Raw genomic sequence first — 23,776 nt, 5'->3', positions numbered from 1 at the left:
CTGTCGGCAGAAACTTTATCACCTTTTATAATAATATATATATATATATATAAATATAAATATAATATAATTAGTAGTACATAGAGGGTTAGCTACAGTGAGTCACGACTCATGGGCTGCTCCGTGAGTTAGGTTCAAAAATATATCAAATTATCAATAAATTTCGATTTATACAACTCAATACATTCTTCATATCAAAATCTTATAGCACACCAAATTTTTCTATCTTTGGAGATTTTTAAGTATTTGTTTAAGATTTTTAAAAGCGAGTATATAATATTAGTAAAATAATCAATGTGTCATGTATCATTTTAAAAAATCTCTAAAAAATACTTAAAAATCTCTAAAAATAGAAAAAATTAGCATACTACGAGATACACACACCAGGAGAATTAAATATTTTAAAAGGATCCCTAAAAAAGAAAAGAAAACATTACGAATAACACCTAATAAGTCCGGAATTCTTTAGCGTAAGAGTTACTGAGGGAGAAAGGAGAGAATATATCAAGAGGGCTCAGGACTACAAAATACCAACCCATTCCGTGCTCAACCTTTTTGCATATATATTTTCTTTTAGATAAAGTAAATACGACAAAGTAGTGATCTACAACAGAGAATCCGGTCAAGTATGATAAAGCATAAACGATCAATTATTATGCTTCTGTTTCTCTACATAACACATCAGAACCACGAGAAAATGACACAAAACCTAACACAACCTATGCTTTTGTTTGAGCCAACATCAGATCCATTGTTGATCTCATAACATACACGAGACTCAATGAAAAGAAAGACATTAACTTGTATGTAGAAATTACATAAGTTTAGATCATCTTTTTACTGGAAAGTTTAGATCATAACAAATGAACTCTTAGGTTGCGGCGCATAATTTTTATTGCACTATTTTTAATTGAAATTCAGGTCGAGAACCTCTCCCTTCCGGTGCATTGTTCAAAAAAAAAAAAAAAGAGTAGTAATGTCCATGTCAATAAAAACATCGTTTCCTCTTCTCTCCGGATCATATTATCAGTTGTTTTCATATTAAAAGACCATGTTGCTAAGATTGACACGTACCAAATTTGGCTTGCCTCTGACGCTAATTATATTCATTTCATCTTCCACTCATACTTATCATAGCTGGAAGTCATTCTTATGCATGCACTTAATAGTCATACTACCAGGCACCAGCAAGGGTCACTCTTTACCAAATAAGAGGTGACAGTACCATTCAATAGTTTCTTTCGTAGTCGATTCAATGGTAATGAGTTAGAATCTACATCCAAAATTGTTGTAAATGTAGGATCCATACCTCGCCTATATTTTTCCTGTTTAATAAATATATAATTCATCTCCACCATTTTCTATATTAATTTACATAATTGAGTATTATGTTTTACAAAATAAAGTGGAGTCCAAATGATAGATTTTCGGTAACCAGAAATTGGCATATGCCAAGAAAATGTAATACAAGGGAGTTTTCCTCCCTGTACAGGTACCAGTACCAAGGATGCTTTGCATAGCAAACAACGAAATAGCTGTTTTACTATCTAACAGTAGTATTCAACGACAAATATAGAGCAGCTGCTACATGTAACACTGTCTTCAGGCAATAATTATAAATAAGATAGTAGAGAAAGCAACCACGTAGAGCAGTGGGTTAGACAAACGGTATCTGCATTATTAACTCAGATAATATATTTAAAGCAGGCTAGCAAAGTGGTTAGCGACAAGGCAAACGGAAAATGCTGATACGGTTTAAATTTTATATCGTGCTTCGTCTTTGTCTCCACACAAAATTTTATATCGTTTTGGCTTCCAATGTAAAACGAAAAAAGGAGCATAGATACAACGATGTAGATATACCACACAGCAAGCATAAAGAGGGCAATTGTGAAGCTCATATATGACTGAGCTATTCTTCACCTAATTCGTTTGGGGGAATATTTACCTAAATGTACAATGAATATCCCGAAGAACAAAGGTATAATTTTTATCGCAACACCTAAAATCGAATCTGATGACATCATATTTTCACTTTTACAAATGCTTAAAAAATTTAAATTTTAAACCTTAAATTAGAATGGATTTTAGGGGTTTTATCATAGTTTATTTCTTTAGCTTTTTTAATCAATAAGAACATGTATATAAAAGTTTAGTCATAAATTATTTTTGTAAACAAATATGCCGTTTGATTTTTTTTCAACGAAAAACCAATCGATGAGCCTGAAATACTCTTTTATTTCAAAATTTTCCAGTAGGAAAACCAAACCTTCAGTGGGCCTCGTAAATAGACTAATCACAAAACAAAAGGCCACGAAACTGATCAGCAGCCGTGAGACAACACAAGTATAATCTCCCAATCCAGGGAGCTGTAACCATCATACCAACCACAACCTGTTGCAACTGCAGTCCCAATCATCTTTTCAGCAAAGCTAGACAAAAAACTGGGCATCGAATATCTCCTGCATTGGCACTAACGGAGACACAGGCTGCTTTTGTTGCACCATGTTATCCCTACATTTTTCTCGGCTTTTACTCGTGCACTTCTCGAAGTTCGCCGTCTCATTTTTCTATAGTAATTTTTAAAACTTTATAGAAGTTAGTTCCATCAATACCATTTAGAGCAGATATAATAGCAGACTATAAGCCAGCTATAAGCATATTTTAAAGAGATAAGAGAGGAGAGAGAAAGATGTGGGCTACACGAACTCCAAGAGACACAGTGTCATGTAATAATGTTTTGTAAGTAACTATTGTTGACTATTAGATTGACTATAGATGAATTGGAGCTATTAGTTGGCTATAGTATTGAACTTGCTCTTAAACTGCTATCGTAAAATCTTAATAGTTCTAATCCACAGAAGAACACGGCCGAATCGAACAACGGAGAACGTCACCCGCCCATCCCCCGATTCTTCCCCCCGCTGCCACCCCCCGCCATGCCTTCGCATCTCGCTGTCGCCCTAGCAAAGCAAAAGGCCACGCTGCGGCGACAGAGAACAGATGCGCCTTACCGGAGTTCTTCCCCCCGCCGCCCCCTAACCCCAACTCCCCCACGGCTACCGACGCGTCTAGAGGAAATAGGAGTAAAGGCCGGTCACCTGGCATCGCTTCGTTGGGCGGTCTGACGGAGGAACCAGCCATCGCCACCGCCGCCCGCCGCCGAAGCCGCCGCCGCTCGCCGAGAAGGCGTGTTTGGGTTCTCGTCTCGGTGGAGTGAGTGGAATCCAGCGTCCGGATCCCCGCAGGCCCATACAAGCTTCTAATACTTGGGCTTGAGAGCCCACATTCGATTGGGCCTCGTGGCCTACCCCGATGGGCTCAACATAATAATGGGCCGTAATATTAGCCGATGCAATCAGCCCACGAAGCGAGCGGGCTGCGGCCCGTGGGGAATTCAGCCCACACAGCTAGCACAACTGAAATGTCAGCAGACACAAGGATATATATACATGACCAGGTGCAGAATTTTCATGGACTTTTTAGCCTTCATTCATCGATACATTAGCGTCAATATGAATCAATCAATGTGTCTAGATACATTGGCATCGATATGAATCTAGATAAGACATGAACAACACGGTTAAAATGCGGAGAACAAATGTGGTCAGAATTTCCAGGCGACGCGAACACAGGCACATCCAGAGAGAGGAATTTTTTTGTTGGAATGTATGAATGTATGATATATCAACATTCTTCAAGAGAAACTGCATCCAGAGTAGTTCAAACAGGGAATGAGTCGCTGAGGCAAGAACGAAAGGAACAGACACGAGTAAATTAAACAAATCTAGCTACATCAGATACACAGCATTAGGAGATACTTTGTTTCATAATGCAAATGCAAGATGTTTGACTTTTTTATTGTAATGTTTGACCATTTGTCTTATTTAAAAAATTATGAAAATATCATTTATTTTGCTTGTGACTTAATTTATTATCAAAAGAACTTTAAGCACGACTTGACATTCTTTATATTTGTACTAAATTTTTGAATAAGACGAATGGTCAAACGTTGCAACTAAAAAAGTCAAACATGAAACGGAGGTTGTACAAAGCTACATATTCAGAGGTGATAGAAGAAGCAATTAAAGGATGCTTACCAAATTAAACGTGAACACCAAGTAGTTTACTTGTAATTAAGTTTCTCCATTGAGACATCAAGAGATGATGTCGCCTAGTAACACATGTACAACAAAATGGGTCATGTTATTCGGTATTCCATTCAATTAACAGAGGCAAAAGAGTAATAACACAAGAAAAGGAATTTGCATTCAAAATTAATCACGTGTAGCAAGCATGTTTCACTATTTTGTTTTAGTGCCGCACCACCAGAATTGGAATACAGCATACTTTTGAAGAAATGCACAGTTGTTTCTAGATTTAAGCTAGGCACATGACATGCCTCTTTTCTCTATGTATGATTAATTAACATTCGATCAACGCAAAAATTTTCTTAGGCTTGGCAACAAGTTCCTGCTAATTACCTTGCCTTTCTGGGATTTCACTTTGCCCAATTAACTTTTCCATTTACATCCCAGATTATAGGTAGCTAGTAGCTAATATCTAATGCTTATTGCCAATTGTCCGGTTACCATTCTGTTAATGAGACACACAACACAGAAACCATATAGGATCATTTCGCTCTTACACAGTCACCTTTTCCATGCTTTGAATCCTGTAGCAAAGATATCTTTTTTTTTTGTGGATAATGTGCTACAGAAGTACCTCATAGACAGATATTGACATTCATGAAATGATGAAATAAACCAAGATGCTGTTCATACCAAACATATAGAACAAGCTTGCAGGTCCAGATACACACCGATAGAAGAGCTTTACTTTGTCTCTCACTATATAATCGCTAGCTGTACACAAATGAAAAGAAGCATGTCATCTTCAAACTGAGAATTTGTGACACCTGACCAAAGTATGCATGAATGAAGGATATAAAAAACTTAAAACATAATATATTCAAGAAGGACCATTTTACAACCTTAAAATATGACATATAAACTTTTGTTTGTCTTCAGAGAAAGCTTGTTTTTTCACAGCTCTCAAAAAACATCCTTGACCCCAAACCTCTGTTGTTTCAGTTGAGATAGAAAAATTAACGGTTTTGCCGATTTCAACTCCTATATCAGGGAGCATGCAAATAACACCCCATTCAGCTATAATTAAGAAAATAGAAAGGGAAGATAATGAAAATAGTGTAACCCAAGAAATTAATAATTCTTTTATTTCTTACTTGGAAGATACAAAGAGTTTCCTGATAGGGATAAATTTGTCCTAGAATTTTACAGAGGATAAACAGTATCCCTACAGATGCCAGTCTCAAAATCCTCCATTAATATGGTTTGTGGTCAAGGGTTTAATTAAAGGATAGTGTTTCTAGAGAATTTTACAGTGCATTTGTACGTTAAGAACCGACACCACGCTTATAGTTTTAGAACAAATTTTTTTATCTCAACTTCTTGACTCTCCCTCCACTCCATTCCTTCATATCCTGCTCCCCTCTCGTATCTATCTCTCATATCAGCAGATATATTTTAGGTACATGCGTCTGGTATTAATTTGGAATGATCCAGTAATATACCATCAATAAGTATATACCATAATATTTCACCCATGTCCTTAATTACCAGAGGCCTTAGTCATTTTCCCAATCCAGTTTTGACCTTTGTGAGAACTATGGAGTATGGACTAAAGTAAAAAAATTGAGTTTATACAATTCAGTTTGAATGTAGGAGGTCAAATGACTAAACAAAAATGCTGAGCTTTTGACATTATTTGGGATGTTGGAAACTAAAAAAGACATGGATATGGTCAACTCAAATTCTTCTTGCAAAGGCTTCAAAAGCACATAACGCAACAAAGGGGCATTTGGGATCTCAAAACATAGCCTCCAAAGTTTGGTCTCATGTTTTTTTTTCATTTCCATGTTGTCCATGCTCCAAGCTAGCTCTTTGTGTTATGCCTCTGTTCCAAATAACTCCCTCCATACTCATTGTAAATGATGTCCTAGAAGGGTGCAATCAAACCTCTCTATATATCCTATATCATTAATAGATTCCAAAAATATTTGGATTTGATAATGGAAATGGTATCAGTAGATCACGAAAAACATATTCATATAATCATATTCTCTGTATTTTTTATAGATATATAGTTAGAGAAAGTAATTATGAAACTTGTGTGCTTTGGAGATTGTGACAAGCGATTTCCAAAACGTTAAGAAAAACTTAATGGAGAGTATACCTTACTTAATATTTGGTACATCTATCACATTGCATTCTCAACCACTGTGTCTCCAAAAGACTTGATTTCTAGTGTTTTCTCTTCTCCTCTCACCTCCACCTTATTGTATTCATGTCCGCTCATGTCACCTTATTAATGTAATGCAACAATTATTATAGTCCGCTCATGTCACCTTATTGTATTCACTCTTACCTACACTTGGTCTAAAAATCAAGCAGTTATACCCCTTCAATGCCCTTTACTTGCCACCTGGTAAGGTTACCTTTTTACTAATAAGGGCGCTTTAGTCATTTCTTTGTCATTAATTTGTGAACCAATAGTTAGAAATCTAGTCTTTTTGGGACAGGAGTAAAACATCCATGACTTGGTCTACAAATCAAGAAGTTATATCCCTTCAGTGCCCCTTGCTTCCCACTGGGTAAGGTTAGTTTTTCACTAATAAGGGGCGGTTTTGGTCCGCTTTATCATTAAATTCTCAACCAATGGCTAGAAATCAAGTCTTTTTGTGAGGGGAGTAAAACATCCATCTCCATTATTTTTTTCCTTCAGGACCTGAACAGACAACAGTCACAAGAAAACATCAACAATAGCAGTTTTGCATGACATGACCATATCATGATAACCACATATCAATACCAACACATAAAATCAGAAACTTGATGAATCAAAGATGATTCTGGACTGTCTATGTTTAGCCTTGTGTGGAAGTGTTCCTTCCCTCCAATGAATAACACTAAATTTGTTGCCCACACATTTGAAAGACAATTTAATATATTATTAGCCATTGTCGCACGCACGGGCGTGCGCGCGCGCACACACACATACTGAACAGAATTCCTTTTATTGTAGTATAGTTCATTTCAAACAGATTAAATCCATAATATTCCTTTGACCTATAATAATCTAAAAGAAGGAAACAAAAGAAAACTTGTGCATAGTCAAGAGAAATGAGTGAATTAAGATCTCTTGCCATATTTAACATGTAGAAATGTAACATTTCATTTTAAAATTATATCTACATATATAATTAATGTATAGTTCACATTATAAGACAAAATTTACATCAGAAATTTTATCTGTATTGTCTTTTTCTGGAAGGAAGATATATAAATACCGGTGTTCTTATTATATATACATCAATCAACTTTATTTAAGTACATATTATATAAACATCTATAATACTGAATGAAACAGAGATGAAAATACGCTCTGTAGTTGTTAACACGAAAATTTGGTAAATTTCCTTAGTGGATTCGGTTAAGGAAAGGCGTCATCAGCAGATGAAAATCTTATCCAGAAGAGTCCGAATTCAAGAAGGAATCGTGAAGACTAAGGCTTGGTGGCGTAATTTTATCTAGTAGTTAGAGTTAGTTTAGGATTTTTCCTATATGTCTAAGAGAGTTAGAGTCCGATCGGGACTTGTTATTTCTTTTCATCTATTAGGAGCGTGTGTCGTGTTAGAGATAGAGTTTGTTATTTCCTTTTATCTATCAGGAGTCGTGTGTTGTGTCCGACGTGGACTACTATCCAACCAAGGGTATAAATATGTATGCCCGGGGTCATTATAAATCATCTACATATCAATACAGATCAATTACTCTAGGCGCATCATCACCCTCTTCATCGAGGTTTCAACACCGGCGAAACTTGGCACCTAACGCAGGGTTTCATCGTCTCGATCTCCGGCGAAGGGGTAAGTCCTACGTTCCTCGGCCACAGTAGTCGTATCGGCTAGATTAGAATTGTCTTGGTTTAGTTCGATGTTCTAATTTGGTCGCGCGATTGTTAGTTATCATATCAGTTTCAGCTCGAGTTACTTCTGTATCTTGGGTTGATCTGGTCGACCACTTTGAGTAATTTACGTCGATTTGATATTTGTTATTTGACATCTTCAATCTCGTACTGTCTCGGTTCGCGGTCTGATCTATTAGATTGTGTTTATCAAATAGTTTATATCAGATTGATGTATCTTGTTCATTGTTTTATCGGAGTAGCAGCCGATAAGTTATCAGTCATCGACTCATCGGCTTGATGGCAATCTAGATCTTTAGTATCTATCCTGATATTGCTAGGTGTAATCCTAAACTGCCTCGATTTGGTCCGATCTTCTATGATTATTCTTAGCAATCTGGGCTAGATATTTTATAGATTTTGATCGTTTGTCAGTCGTTTATAATCGATGATCTTTGCCGATTTACATGCTTATCATATTTTGTGTTACTGCATTATTTTTATACCAATCGGCTGGATTTATTTAGATCGGTAATTATTTTGTGTTGCATCGGCTTAGGAGAATTAAATGTAAGTTGGGTTTAGCCGTTTGCAGCAAAGTACTCATTGTTTATTTATTTATGATTCAAGTATATTTGTATCGGATTCTTAGCTGATCCAAGCTTTCAACAGCCTATCGACTAAACGCTACTATATCAACATTCGATCAGCTGGATTTTCTATTACCTATCAGCTCGATAGCCGATCGGCTTGTTTTATTCTTCGTCTTGTCAGTTGTAGGATCAAACTGATCAGTGGCACACCCGCACATTCTAAGAATTTAGGTCCTGCACCGGAGCGCTCTAAGAAGTGACTCCCAAGCCTTCGTGTGTGACACATCATCGGATCCTATTTTTACGTCAACAATAGTCTACATATATCAACAGAGTTACTTGTGACCGTTCAATTTAAGTTTATACATTCAATAAGATGAATTTGCATCTTTAAATTTAATACTAATTAATCGACATAGTAAGAATAAGTTCTTAAGAAAAACATAGTAGGGATAAGTACTAATGGGAAATGCTAACTTTTCACCTTTCCTTGATCAGTTATTAAGGACACATATACACATACCATAAGTATTTACACATGTAGAAAATTTATTTCCTTTTGTGCAGCAAGCTGTACAACTTTTTGCTGCCAAATCCATGAGATGCTTAAATAATACTATTGTATATAACCATTCCAATTGCATATTATTTAATTTAAGGCAGCATCAGATTTTCTTAAAAGGTTAGGGAGATCCACCGGTGGAATTTTCATATGGGTTAAATATATAACCCTATCTTGTGCAGTAAGGATATGTAGTGTAACGTCACCTCGATCAAGAAGAGCATATGCAAAATACAAAACCGCTTCTCATCAATGGACCATTATGTTTTGTACTGGAAGATTCAACTAATGAAAAAGCAAAATATGTTCATATATTCTTGCACACTCAATTGTGTCACTATACTAACATATCATGACAATGATTTCCAAAGGCATTGCAAAATCATTAATAAGAACAGATAGAGCAAATAATTGTAAGCACTTTCCAATAATCGAATCAGTAAGCGGGATAATTAACTATGTCTATGCACATGCGGAGTAACCAAATTATCACCTGTAACTAAAATTGAGTTGAGGCAGAGATCCATCCGCTATGTCTTGCTGAAAAACAAAACTGCATGTTCCATACATGCAGGTTGAACATATATATGAATAAGTACATCATGTGGATGGAGTGGGGGATTAATTAACTAAGGCAGAAAATAGAACAAAATGGTCCAGTAGCTAGTAGTATACTGCGAAAACGGAGCATTCATGCTTGTCAATTTAGAAATAATATTGCATATATTGGTAATGTGAGGACTATACTCAACTGCAACACTATGTATATCACCTAAAAACGAAGGTCATGGTCTGAATTTCGATCAATTTGTGATAACTTTCCGAACCCCCAAAGAAATACTACGATTGGAGGTCTACAAACTGCAAAGAAGAACCTGGTAAAACGACCTTAATTTGGTTACATGTGAATCACGCCGGAGATAATACTAGTTCATGGGTTAAGGCAAGCTCTATTCTGCATACAATAAAACGACCTTTGGTTACACTGGGCTATTATTCCCAATTTCGCACAAGAGGATCATAAAGAAGATAGAAACAAAAACTCAGCCAATAGAGAGTTAGTAAAGCCATTATATGAGGTGATTAACTGAACTTAATTCTCTATCTACTTTGTCCTAGATTATTGCTCCTACCTATGAACCCAAATTCAGAAAAAGATAAAGACATGCAAGGGAGAAACCAAAGCTGAAAACAGCAAAATTGCACACATGCATGAACCAATTACCAACCACAAGATGCTCCTATAAGCTCAACAAGCACATCGATCCAGGACATAATTGTACACCTAGACAACTAATCACCATTAGAGGCAAAACTGTCAGGAATTAATCCGGCAAAGAACAAACAAGACGCACTAGACGGAAATACCACAAGTAGACCTTGTACGAGGAGGCATGGAGACGCTTCAGAAGAAGCTACCCAGGCCAGAGGGGAGGATCAAGCAAGCAGGAGCTCACCGGAGGTTTCCAGATCTGGAAGGCGCCGGTAGGCGGCGTGGCGTGTCTTCCTTCCACTTGTGGCAAGAATCAAGATCTGCCTCCAGCAGCAAGCAGAAGCCATGGCCGCCGCTGTCTCCTGCAGCTACCTACCTCAAGCACCATCACCGTACCATGAGATGAGGAAAGCAACAAGAGAGAGAGAGAGAGAAAACTTCAGAGATTAATTTCTGGGCTGTAAAGAAAAGGGAAAGGAGAGGGATGCGGCAGATGGACAACAAGTGAGAGAGAGAGAGAGAGAGAGAGGAAGATGATGAAGCTTAAAGCATGCAAGGACTGGTCAAAACAGTGGTTTCCGTTAACCACACCTGGGGCGGCGAGCAAAGATCCCAGTTAATCAAAACCACCACGCGTCGTCTTCCCCAAGGCGACAAGCTAGAAGTACTAGCTGCTAATCCTTGGAAGGCACAAACATGGCAAGGACAAAACTCTCCAAGAAAAGCAAGTGCAAAACGATAATCCATGCGTCAGGTCAGGAGGGGGAGCTCACGAGCCGCCGTGTACTACTACTTCAGCTAGCAGCAGCAGCAGCAGGAGTAGCATCCTGTTCCAAAGACGGAGGGGCGCATGCAGCAGGCAAAGGCAGCCAATCTCATCGGAACCCGAGCTCCGGGACAAGATAAGGCTCCGGTCGGGAGCCGTGCCACCTTCACTTCACTCCCCCCTCTCGCTGCTGCGACGCCTGCGCACACTCGATCGACGGCAAGGACGACGGAGGTGACGGGGAAGAACGGCAGCAGGGAGATGGACATGGATCGATGGTGGCGGAGGAGCAAGTCCCGAGGCGGGAGGGGAGAGAGAGAGAGCTGACAGAGAGAGAAGTGAGCACGCAACGGCAGCTGCGTCTACCCATGCCGCGTCACGTTCATCGCCCACCCAGCGGCCAGCGGCCAGCGGCAGTATTCAGATGCAGTCTGCCCGCTGCGTGCTCACTCTCTTCTGTCAGCCACACCGCCATCGGTCCGTCGCCCCCCGCGCCCCCACCGTGTTCCACCTCCACCGCGCCGCCGTCCAATTACAGATCAACACGAAGACGAGGAGCGATGGAGAGGAAGAGCAAAAACCAAACCCATCTGTCAACAAGTACACAGCTGCCTACAGGACGAGGCTGCTAGAGACAGCCATGGCTGGCTATGTCTGGAGGGGGAGGCCAGATCTGTGAACCGTGGTGGCAAATCCTACACTGTTTCGTCTTCTTCTTCAACCGTTCCGGTGGTGGGATAACCGCGCGCCGCCGGCCTTATATAGAGGATTGCAGGAGATGGCCGCCGTGCATTCCTGCGCACACCGTATGCCTTTGGTTGTTAGGGTTGGGAAGTGACTAGGGAGGATGAGATTCTGCTCGGAGTTGTCATCCCAATATCCTTTCACCATGTGATGGCAAAGGTATGAACGGTTGGTGTTGGTGGAGAGTCATATCTTGTTTTATCTGTACGTTAAAGATATAGAGTTTTTTTATCGTAAATATTTAATTAACAAATGTTTATATTTTTCATTATAAGATTTATTGTGGATATCTGTCTAGCTATATTTTTTAAAACTAGTTATATGTTATGATTCTTTTTATCTTTAGTGGTTTTATTTTTAATTATTCTTATTGGTATATGATCACCTTATATATAGATAGAAATTTTATTGAGTCGTCTATGGGAGTGATTGTTTGGGTGTTTTATGGAAAAAGACAAATGATGTATTTGTAAATGAAGAATAATTTAACAATAAAAATTTATATACTTATTTTCAATAATTTTAAAAGCCAAGACTGAAAAATAAACTTTGGTGAAAAATAAAAAATCAACTTTAAATTTAAAGTTGAAATTTTAAATTTTGGTTTATAAGCATAAATGGAAAGATGGAGGTATATGCACGTTAGCACATCATTACTAGGAGTTGCATGTTTTGTTCATATTTATTATGCGATAGTACTTCCATTGTTACACAAATTTTTGTTTGAACTAAATATTGCTACTTCTGGAGTGCTAATTTTTTGTTTGCAGTAAATATTGGTACTACGCCATGGAATCAAGGCAATGATGCGCTGATGTGCAGATGCAATTTGGTGTACGGTGAGTAGCCACGAATAGATAACCTTCTCTAATGGACATGATGTAAATTAAGATATTTATGAGAAAATGGTAATTGTATATAATATAGGATTTTAGTTAATGTTATGAATGTCTAAAAATTACTGTATATAATATAGAAGTACACATTACACTAAAAAGTATGTTTTAAAAGTTGGGTCAAATAAGCAAGGCCAAAAGCAACATTTTTTTTGACCTAAATCAACTCTATTGCTTGTGCTCAACAGAACAGGGTTAGACGATGGATTCGGTTAGGAGAAAGATTGTCATGTGAGCAAAATAGGTAAAATAGGATCAAATTGGTAGTTAGGCTACAAAACAGGGTCAAGCATGCAAATGAACCTTCTAAATTTTCACGGAAATCTTAAGAACCTGTTTAGAATACATAAAATTTACATATTTTTCACATAAAACACTTCAATTCCTGTATTTAAAAAAGAACTATGTACCTAACAGCATCTCCAGTTGGCTAGTCATTAGGCTCTCCAAGCTAAACTTTAGCAATTTTAATAAAAATCTAGCCAAGTCATCCGACTGGCTAAATGAGTCCTCCCACTTAGGTCCCATGCTGCACCTCTCCCACCTCTCCTCCCTACCGTCATCCCATCCTTCCTCCTTGCAGCTCTCATCCGACACCTACACATCTCCTGCCGCCGTCCACCGTCCGACCACCCAGCCGCCGCCACCGTCCAGCCCGCCCCTCGCCTGCCCCGTTGTCGCCGCCGTCCTTCCTTCAAAGTCACCGTCCAGATCCACATCTGAACCAGTCACTGTCCGCAGGCCACTGCCCACCCAGACGCTCGCTGCAGCCCGTCGGCCTCCGCCCGCCCTTGCTGCATCCTTGACAACTGTCATCGTTGTCGTCCGGCATGGATTCAAAGAAAATGGAGAGAAAGAGAAAAGGGAGAGAGAAAAAGAGAAAAAGAGGTATATAGGCTGACACATGGATCCCGCGTTAATAGATTTAAAATAGAGATAATGGATAAAGAGGCTATTAGAGTAAACAATGAATTTGATTTGGCAAATGATATGGAAAGTTGACTAAATAGATATTTAGAGAGTCAAATTTATCAAGTGTATTGGAGATGCTCTAAGAAGCCACTATGGTCATGTTTAGAGGTATTTAAAATGGCAAACGGTAATGGTAAAAGTTTTGGCATTGTATTTTTACAAGTTGGTGTTTAGAGACATGCAAAAGTTATCATTTTTTTGCAAAAGTTATGCCGTGAGGGGTAGTCCGTGTCTCTATACACTTTTGAATGAAATTTGCTAGTACAGACCGTCAATGCTTAAATACAAAGTTGATATTTTTCTAGTGTTTAGATCTTATTTACAAAAGTGCTTTAAAATGATAAAATTTTTGCCAAGATCTAACCATACCTATATTTGTGGAAGGAAGGAGTACGAGTAACATTGCACCGTAAGCGTTTTCAGTTATTCTGTACTGACCAATGCATTACTTAATGATTTCACTTTCGTCCATCACGGGAACCGACGCGTGATAATCAGTTGTTCGTGTTTCACGTGTTCACCTCCAATTTTCCGAAAGAAAAAAAAGCGATGTACTATTGGTAGTGCTGGAGTACCGAATATATAAATTAACATCCATAGGCATATTTTTTGATTTTTACCAGCACAATCTGAACTACTCTCTCCATTTCAGACTTTTTAACTTTGCCTAGATTTATATGAATGTTAATGAATCTAGAAATATATATAAATTATATACATTTATTAATTAACGAATTTAGTTAATACTAGAAAGTCTTACGATATAAAACAGAGGTAGTACTAAACATCACAATTTATTAAAATCTTATATATAAAATTTGTTATTTTACTTTTATAATGGTTAATTTTATCGTTTACACTATCAAATAGCCTACGAAAATTTACTTTAGATAAGATTTTATCTGTCATCTTTGAACACAGCTTAAGGTCCTGTTTAGTTCCCAACAAATTTTCCAAAAACATCGTATCGAATTTTTGGATAATTAAATAGAGCACTAAATATAGATAAAAATAAGAACTAATTGTATCGTTATGGGAAAAATCGTGAGATGAATTTTTTAAAACTAATTAGTGCATGATTAGTCATAAGTGCTACAGTAACCAATATGTCCTAATGACGGGTTAATTAGGCTCAAAAAATTCGTCTTGTGGATTCCAGGCGAGTCGTGAAATTCGTTTTTTCATTCATGTCTGAAAACTCTTTCCGACATCCGATCAAACATTCGACGTCGTGATTCTTTTGTTAAAAAATTTTGGCAACTAAACAAGACCTAAAGTATTTGGACGATTTATCCATTTGCTGTCAGTCAGTGCTTGGCGTGACCTCCCCAGGAAACCTTCATGTCGAAAGGGGGAAAAACAGGAGACACTACTGTCGTCGTCTTGCTCCTGCAGGCCTGTCCAGGAGCAGAGCACAGAGGACACTGCATTTTTTGGTACGAGTAGTACAACTCCTATGCTACGGGTAGCTCGCGACACGTTTCGCCCTCTCAGGCCTGCCACGTACGCTCCGGCAGCCGTGTTGGCCACAGAAGATCGAGGGGACGACCACCACCAATGGGGAGGCAACACGTAGGTAGTATTAAGCACGTATATCCCTTGTAGTCTTTTTTTTTAGTCGGCCTATTTAATACTCCCTCCGTCTCATAATATATGTGATCTTTGACTATTCACTTATATTTTTTTATCATTCGTCTTATTTAAAAATTTAGTATAAATATAAATTACTTAAACTACTTATAATAATAAAAAACTAATAAATACAATAAATAATACTTCTATTTTTTTAATAAGATGAGTAGTCAAACATTGTAAATAGAAAGTTAAAATCTCTTATAATTAATATAGGATCCACTTGTCTCTCTCATAGACTTTCTTTATTCTTGAGCCAGAGCTGGCTGCAAGCTTATAGCAGGTACAATAGCAGGCTATAAGCCAACTATAAACATATTTTAAAGAGACGAGAAAAGAGCAGTGGAGTACTAATTTGTAGCTAGCTACAACACAAGCTCTAAAACACATTGTATGTATGATATGTGGGATCATATATTAATGCTTTGTAGGTACCTATTGTATAATTGGCTATTAGATTAACTATAGATAAATTAGAACTAGTAGTTGGCTATACTATTGAACTTGCTCTTATAGCCCGCTTCTCATCTCTTTCTTCTCATCTCTCCTACACCTGAGCATTTAGCCGACTTATAGCCGACTATTATATTTGCTCGTATGCAAGGCAATAACCCGGGTTTGTCGTCTCGCGCGCGCCACCAGAATTTTGATAATGCCAAAAGTTATCAAGTTTTGGTATCACCAAATTCGGTACTCCACCATCTTTCTTAGGTCGTACAGTTGAATATTTTTCGATCACACGTGAAGTAATATTCGTACTATTTAAAAATACCATCCAAATATATAAAATTATAAGTCATGTTTTAAGTTATTTTGGTAATAAATTAAATTGTGATAAAGTAATTAATAATTAATAACTATTTTTATAAGACAAATGATAAAATGTTTGCTCGTTAAGATCATATAGCTATAGTCATGGGCACGGAATTCGACCGCAGGATTCAAACTAGCATAAGCAAAAATTAGTAGAAACTAAATAACTGTAAAATACTATTAACTGTAAAATAGCTTGCAGAAGACGAGGCAACAGCCAGGAGAAGGGGAAAAAAAGTGAAGAGGTCAAATTTTCTTTCGTTAATTTTGGCCTTCTGTGTGACAGTGCAATAATAATGCATGTGGGTTAGTTAGCGACAAGAGAGTTTTGGTTTGAAACCGATGAGGTTCCTTCCATGCTCTGGAAGGGCATGTTTGAGGAATATCAGGTGTTCTTCAATTTACGGCTAAAATAATTGACGGAATCAGTAGCTGGAAGAAGATAAGTGTTAATGCAGCGTAAAATTAAGTACCACTTGATCTCCAAATGGCAGTGTTATCACGAGCAAAAAATGATTACATGCATGTATGACTCGTACAAAACATGAGTGTTAATTTCTTACGGTATTCTGATCGATCTACTGGCTGCCTAGAGTTACTACCGTTGTTTTGTGCTAGGTAGCTGCAATGAGAAGAGATGAATTGACAGGCTTATTTACGATAACCAGGGTGGTTTGATCAGGTTGATGGCAGGCTGGTTAGCAATACCAACGAGGTAGGAGACATGATGCTATATCTATTTGCCGCTAGATTTAGAATGTGTGTGTTCTAAGCCAACCCTAAAATGGCAAACTATGTCGGAGAGGCCTCTTCTTCTCTTGCAATACCCGATCCCTAGTAACTTCATTCTTGTGACAAAAAAAAAAGTAACTTCATTCTGACCCGTGAAGCGGCACTTTTCTAAAGGAAAAATAAAAAAATGCCTATAAAATTAAGAGTTTTTATTATTATTTGTTTAGAGAAGGGTTTTTTTACCTGGCCTAGACTCTATATCCAACCGGATATATACAACCATTTTTTAAATTTGGGAACTTAGCCCAACTAGGAGACTTAGCCCCTCAAATACACAATCTGAAATTCATGCTCCTATAGAGATTTGAACCTAGAACCTTGAGTGTTACTCCTCAGGTCACTGCAATCACTAGGTTACATACCCTTTCATCAATAGTTCTGTAGCTAGACACCGTGTAAAGGCATTTACGAATTACCTAGAATGTTTTTACCCTAGAGACAATTTATAGATATTTTTCTAGCCCACTTTGCTAAAATAATCTTGTAAGGTCATATTTGTGTCACTTTATAATTTGCCACATATATATTGATTTTAACCTTCTTAAAAACACTTAATTAATACATACAGAATAACTAAATATAATTAAGATATTAACAAACAAGCAAAAGCAAAAGATAAACAACTCTTGTGTTGAGGAGTCTTGAGTTTAAGGATTGATAGGTGCAAAGGAAAGTATAAATACATTTTATAAATTATCTCTTTATTTATAAAGACAATACACTTATATAATATTTTTGTAATAGGGCATCTTTACATTATTGTAAAGGTATTTGAAAAAGTCACAGTTAAGTGTCTTTGCATTATGTAAATGCATTTAAAATAATACATTTACAGTATTAGAAAAGGTATTTTTGTGTGTTAAATGTTAGGGGTCGTGTAGCAGTGTGGTTAGCGAAGAAAGGAAAGCTGTCCAACATGCAGGAAAAGGGATTAGACTTATCAGCCGACATGTGCTTTGTGAAGTGCCAACAAATCAAAACTATGATGAGTTTCAGATGCCCGTGTACAAATCTTGTCTTGTAACTGTCGCAAACCTAGCTAATTCCGTGTTCAGTTCAATGTACCAGCAAAAGCCAAATTAAAAGGTTAGGGAGAATAATGGTGAGAGAATGTACTGGTATAAGCGCAAGCGAAACCGCGTTCAGTTCTAGGGGTGGCAAGTCGGCGGGTGGGAGCCAGGTTGACCAAGAACGGCCCTGTCCCCACCCACGACTTCCTCCCCCTAACCCCGGCCCTGGCCCCGAAGTCAAAATCAGGGCTGAATCACCTCCCATCTCCGACCCTTGCGGGGGGTCGACCCTGAACGGGGCCCGCGAGTAGATGGCGGTGGCCGAAGTTGGGGAGGAAACACGTGGCTGGCACAGCGACTGGACGGAGTCGGCGGCCGGGCGGAGGCGACGCGGGCAGCACTAGGAGCCGAGGATGAGGGCGGCCGGGGCGAAGCGCTGACGAGGTCGGCCGGGCGGCGCGACGACGAGGGTGGCCGGGGCGGAGTCGATGACAAGGGCGACCGGGGCGCGACGATGGCAACTGGCGCCGACGAGGACGGCCGGCTGGTGTGGTGGCGCTATGCGGGGGCTGGGGGCAGTTCGTGGCTGTGGGGGGTTGGTGTAGCCGGCTGCTGTGGGGGTGGGAGGTGGGGGAGGGGTAGTTAGGGTTTGTCTTTTATATATCCCATATGAGTGCATGTTAGGTTTTTTTTTTTTGCCATGCGCTGATTTCTGAAGAACCTAATAGAGACTTCAGGTCCCCGCGGGAAACCCGCGGGTGAATTCTGATCCCTGACCCCACCCTCGATAATTACCGGGGCCCCGACCTCACTCCCCTGCGGGGTAAAAATCCTCCTAGACCCCGGCCCGCGGAAAAATTGCTACCCCTATTCAGTTCAAGGTACCTGTATTTGTTTAGCATAAGTAAAACCACTTGTTAATATCATAAAAAATATTTAATAGATAATTTTTTAATTTTTTATATACACATCCTTAATAATCTAAAAATAAATATCAAAAAATAAACTACAGTAAAAAAATCAAAACAAACATTAAATTTAAAATTTAAAATTTAGTTTATAAGAATAAATAAGAAGAAAAGGGTATAAAATGAAGAGTCGGAAGAATGACGAGAGGGACTGGCTTTCCATGTCAGTTGCAGGAGGTCAATCGGTTCACGGCTACATGTTGTGCGCCGGCGAATCTGGAATCGATTCACGGCTAGGTTGTGTGCTGGTGGGTGGTGGCTAATCCCGGTCCTCTTTCGAGAAAGTTTATATAATAGCTAAGTTTAACTTGGAATCTTGAGCTCTTTAAACATGAATTTTTCAAGTTCTAACCCTTTCCGCAAAGTAATTTTATAAATAAATCTGTCCATAAACATTATCTAAAATTGAACTCGTTTTTTGGCACTGAGGTATCACAGCTCAGCGCTAGATGGGGTTGATTGGGGTTGATTGGAATCTAGTATATATGCACCAAGGTGAGGTTTGTCACTAGTCAACCCCATTTGGACGCCATGGAGTTGATTGGAATCTAGTATGCACCAAGGTGAGGTTTGTACAGAGTTAGATTAGTCAATCCCATCTGGACGCCATGCATCTTAGCATCGAGTTGTCATACCTCAGCGTCACATTACTTGGCGCCGAGAAACAGTATATTTTTCGATAATGTTTCTAAAGAGGTTTATTTATAAAATTTCTTTGAAAAAAATGGCTAGATTGCGAAAAATTCACTCTTTAAACAGTAAGATTCCCTATAAGAATATGTAGTTAAAGAATCTAAAAAGTAAAACGGAAATTAAAAAGCCAACTTTTATATTTTTTTATAATCTCTGGCTTTCTTAAATATGACCCTTGCTTCGTTTTCCCCCAGTCAACTAACAACTAATTTTATTAAATGACACCATTGGCACATGACACAAGTCGTATGGTTTATAGCAACAATATGGCCATGAAAATATGACAAGTTAGGTACCTGCAATCATAGCTGCATACTTACTAGCTGGGAGTGATTTTAAATGATATATTTGTAGATGAGAAATAATTTATAAATAAAATATTAATATATATGTTTTTAGCAATCTAAAAGTCAATGCTGAAAATAAATTATGATTAAAAAATCTAAAATTAACTCTAATTTTAAAGTTAAAATTTCTAAATTTTAGATTATAAGCATAAGTAGAAATCATGAGCCTGCTAATTAGATTGTGCGCTTCGAAATAGCTAATCAGCTAACTGAATTATTGCTCCTATTTTGATATATAATCGTATAATACTACTAAGTTAAACATTATATTTTTTATATTGAGTTTGACCATTCCTCTGATTTACGTTTAGGGCAAATACACAAAAATATAGGTCATGTTTAAAATACATGTAATAAAACAAATGAGTACAAACACAATTAGATTATACTATATTACTATTCTGTAGCACTAGAACGCCTAAAGCTAGGTGTGATTAAGGGTTGTCATGGCATTTACAAAACAATGACTCAATGATATTCATACCATTAAATGAATTAACATATAGAATAAATATGACGTGGCGAATAAGTAAATGAAAAGATAGAAAAATAGGTCTTACACGATACATATTTTCTACGCTACTTCTAAAGATCTAATAACATAAATATATCATTCAATTCAAATATGACTTAATTATATTTGTATTAGTATAACATTGTCTATTACTAGTTTTCTTTAGATTTTATTATCTAAAGGATTTTATTATCTAAAGGATATAGAAATCACTACCAGTATCTTATATTACAAATTGGTTTTAACGAGTTCAGACCATTGAGTCCTTTCACAACGCTACTTTAACTCTTAAAGTTTTTAGCTCAAAAAATTATAAAATCCTTAGCTCCCTTTATTTTAAATCAAATTTTTTTTAGGTAAAAAGGTTGGAGACGTTACCATCCCTAGGTGCGATACATAAAGGGTTATATATGCTCCTCTGACCAGTCTCCTAAGCATCTACATCGATATCACAGCCCTTTTTTCCAGTAGTTTCATTGTATATGGAAAGAACGGAGGTGATAAAACGTCAAAACATAAAATTATTCGTTTCTTTTTCATTATTATATTATATTCCTAAAGGGCGCCAACTTTATTCCTGCATCGACGGTGTGTTTGTTCTTGCTTACAATCATTGCCTGATGAAACATATCCCCGTAGTTACGCAGATAAACCATCAGACTTTTGAGCATTCTTCATCTGTAGTGTACGTTAGTTTTTTTTTTTCCGTCCATATGATTAAGAACAAGACAACTGATTAGAACACCAGCTAAAGAAAGAGAGAACATCGGTGGCTCAAAATTCAATATATAGTCAACAAAAATCGACGGGCTGACTCCGGTATAGAATTTAATTTACACCGTTGATCTATTTTTATTGAACGACTGTTATTAAATTATAGTACCAACAATATTAGGTGTAGTAGAAATTTGAAGGGATAATATCATCATTTTTATTGTGGTCTTTATTGTAAAAAAACAAAATTACAAATATTGCTAATCAAGTCAATAACAATGTACAAAAATATTTTTTCTACTGGTAATATAATACTATCAGTAAAATACACCGAAGAGTTGCCTAAAATCCACAAGGCCGTAGTTGTTCCACAGCTTACAATTCTTATTTCTTTCTCAAACCGAATATCTGAAATCAGCACGTGATTATTGTATCCAACAAAATATATATATGTACATCACGTTAAACCGAAGAGGAAGATAATATCGAAGAGTAGCTGAGCTATAAATCAATCGATCGCGGCTAGATCTTACGATCACTACAACTATCAAAGCTGTTAGTGGCACCGGCACCGCTACCAAGCAGCACCAACGAACGATGGGGAAGCTCGCCGATTGGCAGCAGCGCATGGAGGACGTACATGGCGTAGCGGCATGCGGCATGCCAAAGGCTTGAATGACGTCGAGGAAGGCCAAGCGATGTGCTTGAACGCTGGGTAGCATCCTTGCCATGCCACCAGTGGAGCGTGTTGGGGACAGGTTGAGCAAGAATGGTCCCAGCCCCGAAATCGAAAACGGTGGCGAAATTCTTCTTCGGTCCAGACTTCCGACCCCGATGGACTCTGGACCTGTACGGAGCCCCGATGCCCCTAAGGAGCCATGTATAGAGAGAGAAAAGAGAGGGATGTCCCTCTCACCGTCGAAGAGGGCGTGAAGACGGTTGTCGCCGGCGTGCCCTCACGCCAAGTCACCCCGGCATCATGCCAGGTCACCATCATCGCGCCAGGCTGCCGCCGCCTGGTCATGGGAGGGAGAAAGTGAGAAAGAGAGACATTGCAACTAGGGTTATGTTAGAATTTTATTAGGTTTTTGTCTTTTATGCCTTCATTTTACTGCATTCAAAAGTCTAATAAACCTTCCGGGTCCCTGTGGTATAAAGCCTCCCTCATCCGTCCCCCCTAAACCAAAATGTCCCCCGGCCCTATCTCGGCGGGGGAAATTGCCAACCTTACTTCACCGGCTCCTCATCGTTAGTGGTCACTGTCACTATCGTCCACCATCACCCTTATCTTTTCTTGTCCACTTAAACTTATAAGCTAAAATTTAAATTGTATCTTTCAATCATATTACTGCAAGCAAGACTTCTTTACAATGAATGATGTTTCTAAAAAAGAATTAAAATAAATAAAAGAACACCCGGCAAAATCCTGTAAAATTTCCGCAACAAACGCTGAGATATTTTCATTTATTTGGTACAGGGAGACGGACATGGCCTGTATTTTTTTTTTTTGGGTTCTCTGTGGAATCCCAGAGGGTGATCAACGGTTGTACGCAGAGACGCAGGGCCCCGGTCCCAATATTCGGCTCGGTGCTTGCTTGCTTGCTTGTCGTCAAGTCGTCGTGTGTGTGTGTGTGTAAAAGTCAAATATTTCGTCTTCTAAAATATAGTAATTTTTAGCTTCCAAAATTTGCCTACAAATATGAAAACTGCTTTATCTTTATCTTAACCAATTACAATTATCCATATTTGTCCATTTATTCCATCTTTAATCCCTGTACAACATAACTGTGCTAACGCTACGGTCTAATTTACAATTTAATAATATGAATAAGATATTAGAAATTTATTTTAATGCAATCATATATAAACCAAATATTTGAATTTGTTTGTTTATCAAACATTTGTTAATTTGATTATTTAAACAAACTCTGACAAAATAGCAGAAAACCATCAGTTAACGGTGATTTATAACTTTGTATAATTAATCATAGGTTGGATCATATCGTAATAAATTAAGAGTTTTAAAGTTTGGACAATAATTACAAAACTTGTAACTACTAATTTCAAAATCACTACGACATCAACAATTGCAAGGATAATTTTAATATATTGCAAGAACAATTGATATACTAATTTCAAAATCACTACAGTACCAAGTTCATGTATTGCAAGGACAATTTTAATTAAATAATTTATTCACATTATTTGATATTAACATAAAACTTGAACTCTATAAAACTAAATTTAATGTAAACCATTTTACACAAATATGATCTGCATCACATATAACTTTATATCTTCCTTTAATAATTAAAATTTTGCTGACGTATAAAACAATTGTGCAACTTTTGAGTTTAAATTTATTATGAGTTTAAAAATAAATTTCTTCATGTCTTTATATATTACATGAAAAGGTATTTAAATTAAATATTAAGTGATAATCTAATTTTCTAGCAAATATTTATAGCACAAGTTCTTTGTTGTTTTAAAAAAATATTAATAGTTTGAAAATTCGGATTTAAGGTATGAGATTTAAATGTTGGGAAGATAGAGGGAATGTG

The 23,776-nt window shown here is 37.6% G+C and overlaps 1 long non-coding RNA gene across 1 annotated transcript; it reads right to left on the bottom strand.

Moving 5' to 3' along the window:
- Positions 1-3,460: 3,460 nt before the first annotated feature.
- LOC102714764 lies at positions 3,461-10,723 on the bottom strand. Its single transcript, XR_423789.3, has 5 exons — positions 10,599-10,723; positions 9,635-9,694; positions 4,785-4,865; positions 4,101-4,174; positions 3,461-3,707 (listed from the first exon to the last, which is right to left on the bottom strand). It is a non-coding gene; the product is annotated as an uncharacterized LOC102714764 (long non-coding RNA).
- Positions 10,724-23,776: the final 13,053 nt, after the last annotated feature.

This window comes from Oryza brachyantha, chromosome 9, assembly GCF_000231095.2.
Source record: "Oryza brachyantha chromosome 9, ObraRS2, whole genome shotgun sequence".
NCBI classification, from domain to species: domain Eukaryota; kingdom Viridiplantae; phylum Streptophyta; class Magnoliopsida; order Poales; family Poaceae; genus Oryza; species Oryza brachyantha.
Note: the sequence above shows the minus strand (reverse complement) of the source record. Positions and strands in the feature narration are given on the sequence as shown.